At 34.1% G+C, this 18,508-nt stretch overlaps 1 protein-coding gene across 2 annotated transcripts in view; it reads right to left on the reverse strand.

Moving 5' to 3' along the window:
• The window catches only part of CNTN5 (contactin 5), a 1,399,046-nt gene that overhangs the window by 108,528 nt on the left and 1,272,010 nt on the right, over positions 1–18,508 (reverse strand). The window lies entirely within an intron of this gene.

The raw sequence follows: 18,508 nt of genomic DNA on the forward strand, positions 1-18,508 counted from the left end.
GAATGGGAGAAGATATTCACTAATGATATATTCAGTTATGAGTTAATATCCAAAATATACAAAGAACTTACACTGTTCAACACCAAAAAAATAATAATCTAACTAAAAATGGGCAGAGACTTACAGACATTTTTCCAAAGAAGACATACAAATGGCCAACATACTCATGGAAAGATGCCCAACATCACTAATCATCAGGGAAATGCAAATAAAAGTGCAAATCACCTTACACCTATAAGAATGGCTAATATCAAAAAGATAAGAAACAAGTGTTGGTGAGGATGTGGAGAAAAAGGAACCCTTGTGTACTGTTGGTGGAAATGCAAATTGGTGCAGCCACTGTGGAAAAAAATTATGGAGGTTCCTCAAAAAATTAAAAATAGAAATACCATATGAATCAGTAATTCTACTACTGAGTATTTACCCAAAGAAAATGATAACACTAATTCAAAATGGTATGTGTACGCTTATGTTTATTGCAGCATTATTTATAATAGCCAAGGTATGGTAGTGACCTAAGTGTTAATAGACGAATGGATAAAGAATATGTGATACACACACGCACACACACACACACACACACACACAGAGGAATGAGAGGAATATTACTTATTCATAAAAAAAGGATGAGATGGATGGGGCGCCTGGGTGGCACAGTCGATTAAGCGTCCGACTTCAACCAGGTCACGATCTCACGGTCCGTGAGTTCGAGCCCCACGTCAGGCTCTGGGCTGATGTCTCAGAGCCTGGAGCCTGTTTCCGATTCTGTGTCTCCCTCTCTCTCTGCCCCTCCCCCGTTCATGCTCTGTCTCTCTCTGTCCCAAAAATAAATAAACGTTGAAAAAAAAAATTAAAAAAAAAAAAAGGATGAGATGGAGATCTTACCATTTGCTACAGTATGGATGGGCATAGAGGGTATTACGCTAAGTGAAATAAAGCAGACAAGGGAAGTCAAATAACATATGATTTCACTTATATGTGGAATACAAAATCCAAAACAAATAAAAAATAAAAATAGACCTATAGATACAAAGAACTGATAGTTTCTAGAAAAGAGGATGTGGGGGAATAGGCAAAATGGGTGAAAGGGTGTAGGAGATACAAGCTTCCTGTTATGGGATAAATAAGTCATGAGAATAAAAGGTGTAGTGTAAGGAATATAGTCAGTGGTGTAATAGCATTATGTGATAACAGATGTAGCCATACTTATGGTGACCATAGCATAACCTATTAACATATTGAATCACTATGTTGTACACCTGTAACTAATATAACATTGTGTTTCAACTATACTCAAATTAAAAAAAAATAATAAAAAGTAAAAGGTAAGTTAAAAAAATCATAGTCGATAACGTGAATAGATTTTCTGTAGCACATCACATACTCATGCCTATTAATAGCTAGTTGCTGAATTTTTCATCTTTATACTAGGTATAAAGACTTATGCCATGCCCTATTTCGGAGGTATGATTTTATTGATAATATATTTATTTTTATACAAGAAAATGTATCCTGACGTATCCTTGTTATACTCGATGGACAACGTCCAACTTTGAATAGTATTGCATCTTTCCTTCTTTCTCCTGGGATACTTCCTTAGCACCATTATGTTCTTCATACATCTAGAGGGTGTTCTTAGATTTCTTTAATATTTAATAACTTAAGTGACCTTTTCCTACTGTTCTCAATTCTATGAAAATAACCAACTCTATTTTTACCAGTGGCAGATAAAGATGGAAACAAGTGATAAAGAGTTCTAATTATTTTTTTCAAAAACAATTTAGTTTTCAATTATTAAAGCTCACCTTTTTTTCTTCTTCTTTCTTTCTTTCTTTTCTTTCTTTCTTCGTTCTTTTCTTTCTTTCTTTCTTTCTTTCTTTCTTTCTTTCTTTCTTTCTTTCTTTCTCTTTCTTTCTTCTTTCTTTCTTTCTTTCTTTCTTTCTTTCTTTCTTTCTTTCTTTCTTTCTTTCTTCTTTCTTTTGGTACCTATCTATCTCCTATCTATCTATCTATCTATCTATCTATCTATCTATCTATCTATCTTCTATATATCATTATCATCATTATTATTATTATTATTATCTGTCATCTATACAATGGCATGAAGTTTTTGTCCCTCCTCACTTTGACCATTTAATACCTGTTTAGTCTTCAAATTTCAAAATCTCTGCTCAAGTTTTACTTTCTTTACTCAATAGCTACTAAATTTCAATTTTTGTGGCCTAGAGCCTCAGAATTGTATTTTGTACAAAATTCCTAGGAAATTTTATGCACCTTATATTTCAAGGAAAATTAATCTAAAGAAAAAAGATTTTATAAAGAGTCTGAAGAATCTTATCCCAGGTCTGGATCTTTATGTAAGAACTGTGTATAAGTTTCTGAAACTTGGGCAAATTTTTGAACCTCATTAAGCTTCAATTTCCTAACATTTTATAAAGGGAAATATAATATCAATCTTATCATTACTGTGAGGATTACATAGGGTAATGTACATAAAAAGGACTTTGTAAATAGCTAGACTAGCACTGGTTGGGCCTCTCAGTAGCTTGGTAACTTTGACAATGTCATATGATTTCACTATGCTTCATGTTTTACCAATAAAACCAGAACCTATGTAACACATTTGGTTCTATCAAAAGGAAAGATAGAAAATGAAAATAATTTGAAAAAGAAAAAAATACCATTATTGGCAGATTCAACACACAATATCTTCTGGGGAGCTTTTAATGTAAAATGAAAAAAAAATAATGCAGAAACAATGACTCAATGTCCACCTATCAAGTTTAAGGCACTGTGTTATGTACTTTCCAATCTTTACAGCAAATCATGTATTAACACGTCCTTTCCACAAACGAGAAAACAGACACTCAGAAAGTTCAAGCGACTCATTCAAGGTCACATGACCCCAGTGATGGAACTGTGGTTCATTTCTGATTCTTAATTTCATATGTATCAGAGATTCAACTCCATTCTGTTTATTTTTTTTTAATTTTTTTTTAACGTTTATTTTATTTTTGAGAGAGAGAGAGAGACAGAGCATGAACGGGGGAGGGTCAGAGAGAGGGAGACACAGAATCTGAAACAGGCTCCAGGCTCTGAGCTGTCAGCACAGAGCCTGATGCGGGGCTCGAACTCACGGACCGCGAGATCATGACCTGAGCCCAAGTTGGCCGCCCAACCGACTGAGCCACCCAGGCGCCCCTGTTTATTTATTTTTTTATTTTTTAACGTTTTTTTATTATTTGGTTTTGAAACAGGGAGAGACAGAGCATGAACAGGGGAGGGTCAGAGAGAGGGAGACACAGAATCTGAAACAGGCTCCAGGCTCTGAGCTGTCAGCACAGAGCCCGATGCGGGGCTCGAACTCTCGGACCCGAGATCATGGCTGAAGTCGTCTGCTTAACCGACTGAGCCACCCAGGCGCCCCTCCATTCTGTTTATTACATAAGACTACTTCACATAATTCAGCACAGACACATAAAATGTAAATTTCATAGCATTAAAATGATTATTGGCAGGGGCAAATTTTTTATGGCTTGAAAATGGATTTAAAGGCAGAAATGTATGATAGAAATGAAGTAGACTTTGTGGTTGACTCCCTAATATTTACTCTACTTGCACCAATGTGGTATAGGGAATTAACTACAAGTCTATAGGTGGCCCTGATTAGTCTATCCATTTTGGCAATCTCACCTGCCCCTGTGGTGATTTGTTTAGGAAGCTAGGAAAAAGTCAATCATATCATGGCAATCCTCTTACATGGTGTGTTGGTTCATGGTCTAGACTGTCAAAACCAGATGAAGAGATGGACACTTGTAGAGATATGCTAGTTCTTTTGCTTGTTGTATGGCAATAAGAAAGCACTAAATCTCTATTATTCTTGGCAGCCAGCCTATGACTACCATGAGCTTTAAGGTGAGGCCAGCATTGTAGACAACAGTGGAGAGATGGAATCAACCTGAGTCTTTGGGAAAAACTTGAAACAATGGATAAATCAATTTAAAAATCTGATTTAGCTTCCTGTCATGAGAGCCAATAAATTTCCTTCCTGTTTCAGCGAATTTGACTTAGTTTTCATATTACTTGTAACTGGAAGCATCAAAGGCAAAAGATAACTGAAATATTTTTAAAAATTTAAAATAAATCCTTTTTTAAAAAAGAAATGTTGATTGAAATATTAAAAACTAAATGCAAATAATGAAGAAAAATTCATTAGTTAGATTCTAATTACATAGAGTATATAGGAAGAAACTAAATAGGAATGATAAAGAAAAGGCTTATGTGTCCACTAAGATTCTACATCCATGAGGCAAGTTTTTATACAGTCAGTTGATACATTAGCCAGCTGACAGCCCAGCACCTTATTATCTTGCCTTATTTGGAACTGTAGGGGCCCTAACCTGTGTCCCTGAAGCTCTGTCATGTATATTTTGATCTACTACTTGGGACATGAAACCTCTAACAGTAGCTTTAATCCACTGCAGTAGGTACATCCCTACATTTATTGAATCTTCCCCTGAATTTCTCATGAACTCCACTTAACTTGTATGGTCACCAGTTATACATAGTTCAATTCATACCTGAAATCTACCTGCCTGATAGGTGAGTGTAACTTCCTTGATACTTATCATGCCAACCTTCAAACTCAGTCACCTCTGTTTCTGGTTATGAAAAAACATAACATGTAAACAATTTATTTGAACAATGGTGACTCAGATTTCCCCTTTATTCCCCATTATTCTTCTAATTTATCCATGAAATTCTGGAATAATGTTTCATTTTTTACTCTTCCCCTATAATATCTAATGTGTTAGTCCACCTCCCATTTAAAAACAATTACTGGCTCTCCACTATCTACATAACAAAGTTCAAACTCATTGTCCTGGTCTTCAAGTTATTCCATCAACCTACTTTTCTCCGTTTTCATAGACTTCTGCTACTCTGATCAAACTTAAGCAGCTTTCCCTTTCTTCAAAAGACTGTATTTTCCAGTCTTTTAGTATATCTATTTATCCCCTTCTACTACCAAAACACAATAATAATAAAGTGACCTGTCCCATCTTAAGTACTAGCCCAGAGGAAGTCATTTTGAAGTCTTCACTGGAAAAAAACATCCTTTCAGCTTCACTATCTAAAGAACTGTCTGTAACCTAGGGATGCAAAGTACATTCCTGAGTCATTTTAGTTGAAAAATGATAAGGGCTATATGAGAAGGAGGTCTCATGGTATACAGTCAGCCTTCATCATTCAAATCTGTCATATTAAGCTTTTTGTTTTTATCTTTACATGGTAACATCTCCAACCCATTCTTCTTTTTTTTCTTTTTCCTCTTTTTAAGGGGGTGTAGCAATGAGAAACACAGAAGATAGTTAATTATAGGCTTAATTAAAATTTTAATAAAAATTGTAGGTTTAATTAAAATTAGGTTTTTCAACTTTGCTCTAAAATTCCCTGATTTTTAATACTTTGTTGAACTTTATTGTCATAGGAATACATTGGTTAATATTGTACATTTTTAATAAGCCCCAACTCTCTATCAAAAAGTGATCATTCCATTACCTTACAGGTAAATTCCATTACCCTACAGGTAAATTTTGAAATCACTTCAATAATTTCATTGCATTATGTGTTTACCTATCTGGCTGTTTGCTTCTATTTGGCCAGCTGTTCTATCAGTTTCCCAATTGACTTGTTTTTTGTTTGTTTGTTTGTTTGTTTGTTTGTTGTTTTCATCTCCAAGGGGTTTGTTTGAAAATTAGATATTGTTGAAGATTCTCTTTCCAGATCATTTTGCTAATATAACAGGTCTTTGCATCGATGAGGAATTATTCCAGTGTTAATCTTTCACAAACCAAAATTTATTTTACATTTTTAAAAATATTTCAGTTATCTTTTGCCTTTGATGCTTCCAGTTACAAGGAATATGAAAACTAAGTCAAATTCGCTGAAACAGGAAGGAAATTTATTAGCCCTCATGACAGGAAGCTAAATCAGATTTTTAAATTGATTTATCCATTGTTTAAAGTTTTAAATTTTTAAAAATATTTCAACATTTTAATATTTCAATCAACATTTCTTAAATTTTTAAAAAAGGATTTATTTTAAATTTTTAAAAATATTTTATTTATTTTTGAGAGAGAGAGAGAGAGAGAGAGTGAGCAGGGGAGCAGCAGAGAGAGAGGGAGACCCAAAATCTGAAGCAAGATCCAGACTCTGAGCTATCAGCACAGAGCTGGACGTGGGGCTCAAACTTGTGAACTGTGAGATCTTGACTTGGGCTGAAGTCGGACGTTTAACTGACTGAGTCACCAAGGCGCATTTCAATCAACATTTCTTGTAAAAATGAGTGTATGTGTGTCTGCTGCAAAAAATAGGATGTATTCATGAAAAAAATTCTAAGGTACTTATAAAGATGGTAATGCCAAGCTTCAAAGAACTGTTTTGTGATCGCATCTGTAAGAAACTTCTGAAAACCCTTTCCTACCACATCATTCCCACATAGTTTTACCTCCTATTTCACTGTGTCTCTCTGCTTTATATGACATGGAATATATTTAATATTAAGTGCTTATGATTATTGTTTTCAGTTACTACTCCTTACCCTGCCCAGTCTTCCCTATTTATATGATTATTAAAAATGTAGTTACTAGAGCACCTGGGTGGCTCAGTTGGTTAAGTGTTGGACTCTTGATTTGGGCTCAGATCATGATCTCATGGTTCATGATTTGAGTCCCACGTAGGGCTCTGTGCTGACAGTGCAGAGCCTGCTTGGGATTCTTTCCCTCTCTCTCTCTGATTCTCCCCCCCACCCCAACCATCTCAAAATAAATAAATTAATTTAAAAAATATAATTACTCACTTTGGGAAAGATAATTAGATATTCATTCATTCATTCATTCATTCATACATTTAAGAATTTGCTTAACAATATTGAAGAAATATCTACTATATGCCATACCCTAGGGGTAAGGATTACTTTCTAGAGAGAAGAAGAACAAATGAATGAGATAGTTTCAGATAATAATAAATGCAAAGAAGAAAATAAAGGGTGAAAATCAGGTGGAAGAGACATGAGAAACATTAGATGAGACACTGAAAAATAAATAAGAAGGAGCCAGCTAACCACATATATATTATGAGCAAGTTTTCTAGGCAAAGTGTATCAATGACAAAATTCCTAAGTGTTGATGAGTTCGGCACATTTGTGGAACAGAAAGGATTCTGGTGTGGCTGAATCAAAGTGAAAAAGAATACAGAAGAGGGTGAAAATGTTGGAAAGTGGGCGCCAGACAACAGAGGGTTTTGAGGGCAATGAGTTTGATAACACATGAGAAAGTCAAAGGAAAGAAGCCATTGAAATCATAGACCAAACCCTCAGTGGCTGTAGGAAAATTTTGGGGACAATCTAATCATTAAAAATATTAATGATCAACGTTAATGCTAAAATTGCAAAACCTTTGCAGTAACATTCTGGGAGCAAATGTAAGTAAATTGCATTTTCACTTTTCCAATGTTGTTATATTGTTGCTCAGTTGAAGTTGCCAGGGTAGTTTCAATGACAGTGGTAGTCTCTAAAGATGTTTTGCCCACCAGTTTCTGGCAATCTTATTGAGGATGTGATGATTCTTCTACTTATGTTGTAAGTAAAACAAAACACAACACAACAAAACGACACTATCCCTTCCCTACACCAGTCTTATAAAGTTGGAATTTCATGACATTTATCCTAGTAAATATAACTTGTGAACATGTGATTGTTATTGGAACTCTGACTCCTTTGCATTAGATGGAGCTGTGTGACTGGTTCAGACCAGTGAGTTATGAGCTAAAATGACTGTTGCCATTTTTGGCCGAAGCATATAATTACCATTGTGAGACTCTCCTCATCACTACGGTCAAGATGTTTAAAGAATTCTATGCTTATTTTTAGAAAAGTATAAACACTTCTTAGTCAATTATCACAAAATTCAGATGAAAGGTAAATTAGGCAACAATTGCAGGTAGTTCAGTAGGCATAAATATTTAATGTAGTTTTACATGAGTTGAAGTTGTGCACACTGTGTATATTCCATAGAAAAATAATACTGTCCATCCATCGAAGGTGATCTTTCTGAAATGGAAAATAGACATTTGAGGATCTATTGTACAAATTGCAAGAACAAATAAAAATAATCAACTTGTTTACTACAAAACCTTAAGCAACCCATGCTATTTTGAAGTTAATTTATTAAGTTAATATTACATAAATCCTAAGAAAAAAATAAATTAAAGAAAACCTATAGGAAAAAATATATGTGGTGCTAAAATATGCAAGGTGCCATGTTTCTGCAAAGCTTTCTATAAATCCAATATTGAGTTTATTGTGTATGAGTCATTACAACCCTGCAATGCAAATTAGGATCAGGAAAATAACACATGGAGTTTTAAATTTTTTCACTATTCATTTATGAATAATTTATAGATACCTTTGTGGCTTATGTTCCCAATTATACCATGAAGTGAATTTAGAATTATTATTTCCAAAGACACACTAGGGAACATATTTATAAACCCATTCTCTTTAAGACGGGTGCATCTTTGACAGTACTATGACTAAACAGTAAGTTAAAACTTTCCTTAATATGTTTTTTTTTCTTTCTGAAGTATCCATTTATGCTTACTGTCATTTATTTAGATTTTCTTTCATGATTTTCCTTGATACCAACAACATGTTCTACAAGATATCTGTTATGATAAGGGACATGTTTCACAGCCATGGAAATGAGCAAAAGTTGACAAACATGTATCTAGGGTCATTAATTTCATACTTTAACTGAGCAAATCAGTAGTAGCCCATTAAGGACTTGAAAAAAAAAAAGTATTACTCCTAAGTGCTTAAGTTACTGGCAATGGGTGACAAAAATGGAGAAAGAACTGTGTTAGGGTTATCTAGATGGTTGTTGTTTTATACTCTGAGGATTTTTTGCTATACAATTATAAGAAGACATATACCACTATGCAATGTAACATTAAGAGCTCGGCACAGACTGAAAGATGACTGCTGTCAAATGGTGACAGTGAATTTGGTATAATCCTGATGCCACCATCTACCTCATTTGGAGAAATAGAGACAGTGGGCTCTTGCAGAACACTTAAATAGAGCAGTCCTGAAGGTTGGATAGCTTGTAACAGATGTTCCATATAATGGATGAATTACAGGGAGAGTGTCTGTAATACACTCTATCTCATCCAGTGGGGTATGATTGATGCTGCTTATTAGCCTGACTTAACATTCTGTGAGCTGAGGTTGTGAGACAAATATATGAGCCTTGATTTACAGATACATACAGATCAGGTGATAAAATGTCTTTGAAACAGTGATTAAGTATTTCAAATGAAGTTTACTAATAACAGTTCTATTTCTTGAGTTGCCACAAAATAAATAATTATATGAACCAATAACCTCCTGAACAAAGCACATAATTCAAAGAGACTTGTTTTATGTTATAGTTTTCTGTGATTAATGAACACTTAAATTAGCCAAATCAGAATGCTGACAAATGAGAAAGCTAGTGCTTTGGCATAGATGATTACCTTATGTGTTTTAAAAAATATTTGTGTCGTTTGAAATTTTGTACTTTTACCTAGGATATTTTAAAATCTAAGACATAATTTCCAGGGAACCTAAAATCACTTATACTATTTGGTTTCAATTTTTAAAAATTTAAGTATTTATTTTACAAGTGCAGTACTTCCAAATCCTTTAGTGCCCTTGGTGGCTTATAACAGCTTTCTAACCTTTATTGTAATTTTTGCATTGTTTCATTGTCAATTAAACTGAAGGTATGGCAAAGTCTTATATAAACATTCATAGAATGAATATATGTTTTAAAAATATTGAATACTATGATTTAAATCAATTTTATAGTATGTATTTTGTGTGATATCAAGTTAGTAGCTATTAGATATGCAGATATTGATGATCATTACTTATATAAAAAAAGTACCTTACAACTATCCATCATAGGCTCATCTACACACTTTTTCTAAAATGAAGTATAATTTGTGCATTTAATTTTTTAACTTCTTTTTTAAACTCTGTCTTATCATCTTGGTTTCTCTGTATCTGAAGCCCTTCAGCATTTATTTCACATTTGGGAAATTCCTTTGTACACTAAGATAGCTATTGCATTTTGCTCAAAGATGGAAGCCATCACAATGGAATCTTTAATACATGTAAATATGTGTTAATATGAGCTCATATTTCACCCTTCAGGAAAGTGATACAAGCTGTCATTGCTTCAGTTTACTGAATATACTGAGATGGTCCTGATGGTGTTTCACAGTTTATCCTAATGACAATAAACCAGCAGAGAGCAAAATTATGACAAACCTATAAACATGCTGATTTGACCCTGAAGAAGGAGAAACAGCCAAAATGCTCCCAATCACCTTTAGCATGTATTATAAAATTTTAATTGAACAAAATGGGCAAAACAATCAGAATATTACTGGATATTTTAGTCAATGGATAATCAAATAGGATTAACTGTTGGAGAAATGTATACCATTTTTCTGCCCATATATACCATGAAGAACAATGATTCATTTCCTTAAAGATTAGAGAAATAAAAATTCTTTCTCTAGTTTAGAATATCAGCAATAATATCTACCATTTACAGAGAATCATTCTACCATTTGAGATCTCATTTCAGTCTCCTATTAAATCTTCAGATTAGATATTATATGCCTATTTTACAAATGAAGAATCCAAAAGAGGTAAAATGACTTGCTTATGGTTATCCAGCTAGTGTCAGAGTGAGATTGAGAGCTGGGGCTGGGTTGTTTTTATAATGCTACACTGTATTGGCTGTGCAAACTAGTTACACAGCCATTTTAAACAATTTGAATCATTTTTAAATCAGGCTATTGAGATTCAACTAACATTTACTGAGCACCAGCTATAAACTAGGTCTAGTACTAAGTTCTTGGGTTGTCCAAAGATACTGCTTTTCCAAATGAAGCACAAACACAGAAGACCTTTCCTTGCTACTTTTTATACACCTTAAAGTTATGCAATTTTATTTTCTCATTGCCATAAATAACCTTGCAGCTGTCACTTTTACATCTCAGCTTCTGAATGCCTGCCCACTTTGAATCTTGTAGTGGTTATTTTCTATCTTAATGAACTGTTTCTATAAAGCCAGGAAGTATCTTTCCCCCTTTCCTCCTCAGTTTTTAGGTACCTCAGCAATGATCCAGAAGTTTCTGAATGTAAGACCTACTGATACTCAATCACCAACATAGAGTAGAGGCCCATGTGCTCATGACTGCCAATATTTATACATAAAGTGTCAAATTAGATTTTCTTAATACATACTAAAAAATAAAGTTAGACACACTCTAGTTTAAAAAAATAAAAACAAGAGGGAGAGATATTTATATGAAATATTTTTTACCAAGAATGATTCACTGATTCTTTTCTTTTCTTTCTTGACATTAACAGACATCATCTGCTGTTCAGTTTCTCCCCTACTCTTTTACCTCAGTTCCTCTAACTCATTAGAGAGCTAATTGCCTTTGTAATTCCAAATTAAGGAGTACTTAGTGAAACGGAGACATTACCTTTGCCAGGTGTTTGGGAGAACAAAATCTAATCTTCAGTAAAAGTCAGCAAAAGTTTCTTCCAATCAGTGCTGGTCCTCTCTCTGTTCAATATTCATGGATTTTTGTGTTGTTCAATGAAGAATCATTCAGAGACTTGGCTACATGTCATATGTTACACAAAATCAAGAAAATAATTAAGAATTGAGTATTTTGGAACATAGGTTGAAATAAAACAAGATTTTAGGATAGAGACTAAAGTGAACTTACCAATTTTCCATTGTTTTTGGAGGTGTGAGCAGTCATTGGGCTGATATTCCACAGATGTTTTGTTTGGAATTCAGATGCTTGGTTACCACATACAGGTTATGAAAGAAGGGCCATGTAGTATTTATATGCTGTGTGAAACTGTATTCTAGGCTTTATGGGAAAACAAATTACTACCCAATACTGAAAAGACATGCTAAAACAATCTATGTAACAGTCACAGAAAACAAATGCATTGAGGAAATTAAAAAGATCACATGTTACAAAGGATCGCTGGTTGGTTTAGGTTGTGTCTATAAAAACTATGAAAAGGGAGTAAGTAGATGATTTTACAAACAATTAAAACAAATGAACACAGGTATAAGTACTCCAGTATTTTGCCCAAGTAATAATATCAGTGAGTTTAAGACAACCTTTTGAACATTAAACGCCGTTTTTCATTTTGTGTTGTTTTGTTTTCATGACTTTTGACATAATTTACCCGTAAATAGGTAAGAAATAATGAATATGGAAGGTTTGAAAGATCAGCAGTAACAATTGAAATGAAAGTCAGGTGCTTTTTAAGCAGTTGGAAGTTTTATCTTTCCTTCACAATTGTGGTGATCATAAGAAAGTTTAAAATGAGAGAATGAGAAGAGATCATGCAAACAGAGGTCTGTTTCTTTATTATTGCTTAGTAATCCTGGTGACGTTTTGTCCAGAAGTGATTATTTTCTACCAAAACCTAGAGTGCCTGGGTAGGAAGTCCCACAAGATGTCCTCAGAAAATAGTCATTAGAATTTGATATCTTATATGATTGGCAAGGCATGGGGGTCAGAGAAATTTCAGATTTGTCTGGTGGTCATTTAGACGAAAATATAAGACAGAAAGTGGTGATGAATAATGTTGAGCTTCCTGGTCATGTGGTCCAAGATTAGAAATTTAAGAGGATTACAGAGTGTGAGACCTATTCTTAAAGGCAAATGTGAGTGAAAAACTGCTTATTTTCAAGATAAGCTACACTATCTTCTATCTCTTTCTTGGCTTAACAAATGTCTTTCATCCAGCTCATGTATAAAATGTTCTGACTCCAACACAGAGATTGTCGCTCCATTCCTTCTTATAGGACTCTTTTTTTTTCCCACTCCTTCTTTATTCCTTCCTTTTCTCTCTCTTTCTTTTTCTTTTTCTTCCTCCCTGCTCTCCCCTTTCTTTCTCTTTATTTCCTCATTCGTTCCACAAATATTTATTACTATTTGTCGGGAACTATAATGTGTCAGGAACTAAGTAGGTCCAGGGGATACAATAATGAATAAAACGAAAATGATCTGGCAAGTGATTATGGAAGGCAGTATAGTAATTTAAATTGCTTACTTTGAAATTAGTCTGCCTATTCACTATTCCACAAATCCTAAATCTCCTTGAGCCTTAGTTTCCTTATCTGCAAGTTGGAATTAAAATTGTATTCCTCTCATTGTTTTTATATGATACGCTCAATAGATAAAGTGAAATAATTCATATGGGCCTTTAGCACAGTGCCTGGCATATAGGAACTAAATAAATTTTAGTTGTTTTATTATTAATGGAGCTTATGATCAGAGAGTAAAATGTGCTGCTCATACATCTGTATTTATTTGCAAGATAAGCTACAATATCTTCTGTCTCTTTCTTGGATTAACAAATGTCCTTCATCCAGTTTATGTATAAAATGTTACATTGTAAAAAGATATCTTCCTTATATTACATTGTAAAAAGATATCTTCCTCTATGTCACGGACACAAGCTGTTCATGGCTAGCAGGTTCTTAGCATAGCACTTGCCACGTATTATATGCTTTCTAAATGTCTGATGAATCAGTGTTGCATGAGTGAATGAAAAGTGAGCAAGGTTAAAGTTAAGCAACCTGCCCAAAGTTACATGACCAGTAAAAGCTTGTGAGGATGTGAAATGGTCTGTCTGACTTCAAAGTCCATGCTTTCCTTTTATGTATTATTGCTCACCCCTCTGCTCCTACTGTAATTTGGTTATTACACCTATCATGCCACAGGATTTGCACTTGCCAAGGTTATCATTACCTTCAAATTGCTCAATCTAATGGTAAATATTGGTTCTTATCTTACTTGCATTTGACACCGTTGCCTGTTTTGTCCTTCCTGAAATTCTCTTTTCTCTTTGTCTCTAGGACTTGATTTCCTTGGCATTTTTCCCAGTAGCTTGTTTTCTCCAGCAGCCACTTCTCAGTCTTTGTAGATTCTTCCTCCTCTTCAACATTAGTGTTTCCTGAGTTTCTATCTTGAGCCTTTATCTTTTCATTCTTTACATACTATCTCTGTACTTTCATTTCCATCTGATTGTGCTTAAATCTACATATTAACTTCAATGTTTCTCTCCTAGCTCCATCGCCACAAATCTATTTGCTTACAGAATATTTCTCTCTGGAGAGCCTTATCTTAAATGCTGTCCCTTTACTCCCAATCCACTTCTCTCCTTACCTTCCAGACTACATGAAAAGCATGATCATTCATTAGGGAGGTTACATAATTTATCACCAAAACCAGGAAAATTTTGAAAGTGAAGGGGCTTCAATAATAACTACCCTGTCACTCCTAGTTTAATTCGGAACTGTCTTAGTCTTGCCAGAATGTATGGTCTCCCTGCCATTGACCGCTAAATTAAGCCTCACAACTGGCATTAATTTTTGACTCTTCCTTCTCATTTTTCACAGACAGTGAGCCACCAAGTTCTATTGATTCTGTGTCCTTCTATTTTTTTCAATATGTACACTCTTTTAAATCTCCATTATTATTGCCTTTTTTCAGACCTTTTTTTATTTCTTGTGAAGATTATTGCTATAGCTTCCTACTTGATCTATTAGCAGCCACTGGTCTACTCTCCTCGAAAACACCCTCTGCAGTTTTCAGAATTATCTTCTTACAGTTTATATATACTCACATCCCTTTCCTGATTTGGTCTTTTGATGGATATCTATAACTTTAAGCATAAAGGTTAAGCTCTCTCTCATGGCATTAGAAGGAACTTATACCCAATTCCATCTCATCACTTCTCCTTCTTGCATACTAGAATTGTCGAGGCATACAGTAGGTACTCACTAAATAATGAATAAAATAAGAACTTAACACATAGTCCACACACCGAGAACTTACCTCAACAAGTTTACACAAATGTGAAGTGATAGTAAATGCCATTTTTATATCAAGATGGATATGTAAGAAAAATAGCTTAAGTCTGTGGGGCAAAATACATAGTGAAATCTGATCACCTTATAGTTTGTGACTCAAAAATATATAAGATATAAAATCCAGCTGATTAGAATTTTTCTCAAAATGGAGGAGTGAAGTTGGAGTACTGTTTCAAAATAGAAAAATGTTCCTATCAAGAAACCGGTGAAAGTCAAAGTCATTTGACTGAAATATCAGTGTCAAAGAAAATGTGCCTTCTAGCAGTTCTCAATGTTTGTTGAGTGAACAAAACACAAACAGTCTCCATCAATTGGTTGTCTGTACATGATAACAATTTTTTGTTTGTTTTTAATTTGCAGGTACACACACACACACACACACACACGCACACACACATTGCTTTAATCATTTCCATCAGTCAAGTCAATTATCAACCATCACTTCAATGAACCAAACTAAATGTGCTGCAGAGAATTCAACACATGATTGACCAACAAATGTTAATGTCAAACTACTTACTGTAGATAAAGTCTAAGCTAGGGAAGCAAGCCATTGGTATAAATTATTTACATAATCTTATCCAGTACTATTGATAGCAGTGATCTAAAATTTCCACAATGGTGTAGGATGTTTCAATAAGACACTGAATGAATGAGATTAGAGTTTCTTCAAGAGGGAGGATATTTATCTACCCATTTTAAAGATTATTAATGTTTAAAAAATGTAATTATATTAACTGAATAACCTCCATTCTCCTCTAAAACATAAATTATTTGCAAATTTATTTGCCATTACTATTAATTAAAATTAAAATTACACTGAAAACATTTGTCATTGTCCTGTGATCCCCAAATATTGGCCAACCCAACTTTGTTTTTATGACTACTTGGTCTTTTTCTTTGCACTAGATTTGTTATTTATTTATTTATTTATTTATTTATTTATTTACTAGAGACTCTTTTGAGTCCAAAACATTGCTTCACCATATGAAAGCTTGTGCAATCTGGAAGTATAAGGTCAGTGTATAATTATGGGAAAGAAAAACTATGCAATCTCTATTTTCCAAAAGAAACTTGTGTTAAATAATTGTACATTTTAAAATTTGAAACTTTCAGAAGTGGCCAGATGCTAAAGATAAGCACTTATATCAGTTTGGAATCTATATGGTTCACAAGGGTAGTTCTTTAAGAAATGTAAAGATAGAGCCCATTAACACATTAATACTGCTTTATTCTCAGATCAGATTCTCAAATTAGAAATATGTTCAAGGTTTTCACTTAGTTTCTCTTTCACAAGTGTTTCTCTTGAACACTTATGTTCAAGAGAATTCACTGAATTTCTCTTTGTATTGGGAAAGTTATAGTACTTGTATCCTTCCAAGGGCAAAAGACAGAAAATTCTCCAACTTTTCTCTCTAGTTAGTGAGAATCACTGAAAATTATAGTTTGAAGAAAATTTGTAGAGTATTTAATCAAAGGTTCCAAACTGGTTTCCATCAGGTAGTAATTGACATCTTTAGGTTATCTTCTGCTATTTGAAAACGAAACAAAAGAAAACAAAATTGGTAACACTTCACAAGCAGCTAAAATGTAATGTCTCTGTTATTGGCTACATTTAAATCAACTAGTTTGGTAATACCAGCTACTGCATGATGATAAGAGTTTTTGGTGGGAAATAAAATAGAAATATGAATTAATGTTTAACACAATAAACAAAATCTTTCAAAATGGGGTAGAATAATTAAAAAGATATTTCATGCAAAAAGCTGATAAAACCTCTGAAAAGGCTCTAATAGGCTAATTTTACAGACGAAAATACTAAGATTTAGACAATTTTGTTGTAATTGTAAAAAAATAAGATATTTTAATATCCTTTGCTAAACTCCTTTCCTTCATAAATAGTAATACATAATTTAATAGCTATAGAAGGTTGGCTTCATGGCTGTGTAACCTGAACAATCACTCAGGTCCTTACTTTAGAAGGTCTCCATATGTGGATGAGTGCTCTGCTGTCATAGTCTTGAAATTTTTACAAAGTTTTGACCCAAGGGCTCTGCATTTTTAGTTTGCACTGGGTTGCAGAGCTTATGTATATGCCTACACTGTCACTTAGTATTTCATAATTTCCCCTAAAAGACTGAAAGTTATCCGGAGAGCTTTACTTTTTTAGTGTTTCACATGCATTTCTAAAGATGCCTCTTACACTAGCAGACTAGTGGCCATAGAGCCACACAAAGGGGTGAGACCTTGGTGTCTTCATCTTTCCTTTCCAAATGCCTAGCTCAGTGCTTGATACAGAGAAGGTGCTGAATGAATGGATGAGGTAAATGAATAGCAAATTATCAACAGATACCTGTTGATTTATTTCATAGACAAAACAGTCAAACTTTTTTAAAAAAAATTTTTTTTTCAACATTTATTTATTTTTGGGACAGAGAGAGACAGAGCATGAACAGAGGAGGGGCAGAGAGAGAGGGAGACACAGAATCGGAAACAGGCTCCAGGCTCCGAGCCATCAGCCCAGAGCCTGACGCGGGGCTCGAACTCACGGACCGCGAGATCGTGACCTGGCTGAAGTCGGACGCTTAACTGACTGCGCCACCCAGGCGCCCCAAAACAGTCAAACTTTTAATAGTTTTAGATTCTTAGTGACTAGGTGATTGGGAGAGGTTAAAGGTAACATATTCAAGGAAAAATCTTTCTTGAAAAGAATAAACGAAATTGAATTGATGGAAAGTGTAAAGGAAATAAGATTGAAAGAGGTTTATCCCCAAGTTGAACACGTGATAGGTGGGAGGAAGGGTGAGTGGTTATAAACAGTGGGATATCTTTAAACAAATTACATCCTCAGGTGGACTGTTTCTTCTCAGATTCAATTTAATACACATGAGATTCATCCTGTAAATTGTAACCCAAGAAATGAAAATTGTGTCCATGTTTGGAGAAAGGAGTGCATATGGGTTATGCATTCAGGAAGAACCAAAAGATTATTGATTCTTCTTTGACTGTCCCAAGAGTTCTTGACCTGCTGTTTTGTATTAATAAACAGAGTATTATGAGTATAAAATTTGCATGAAGAAGTGAATTTTTAAACTCTTTTTTCTGCCTCTGGGCAGAATAAACAGAACTCAATGCTCTGGTCCCCAGTCACTGCAGCTTAGTTAAACACATTTTATTCTTTGAACCATGATAGTTTCCTACAATTATATTGGCTTTGGGAAACATATTTATAACATTCATTTTTGTAAAATAAGGTAACAAAAAGCTAACACTCCTTTTTCTGGAATCTTTCATATTGTGTTCAATCATCTCTCATATTTGTGGAGAGTATTGGTTCCTTACAAATTGTGTATCTCATTTAGTGTTATCTCCGAATGATTAATTTCCTTTACCCTGGATCATAGTACAGTTCTATCTATCTGTAAAGAGGCTCCCTATAGCATTGTCTAGCCTTACTTTCTGTTTTGTTGCTATATCAC

This window comes from Felis catus, chromosome D1, assembly GCF_018350175.1.
Source record: "Felis catus isolate Fca126 chromosome D1, F.catus_Fca126_mat1.0, whole genome shotgun sequence".
Classification (NCBI taxonomy): Eukaryota; Metazoa; Chordata; class Mammalia; order Carnivora; family Felidae; genus Felis; species Felis catus.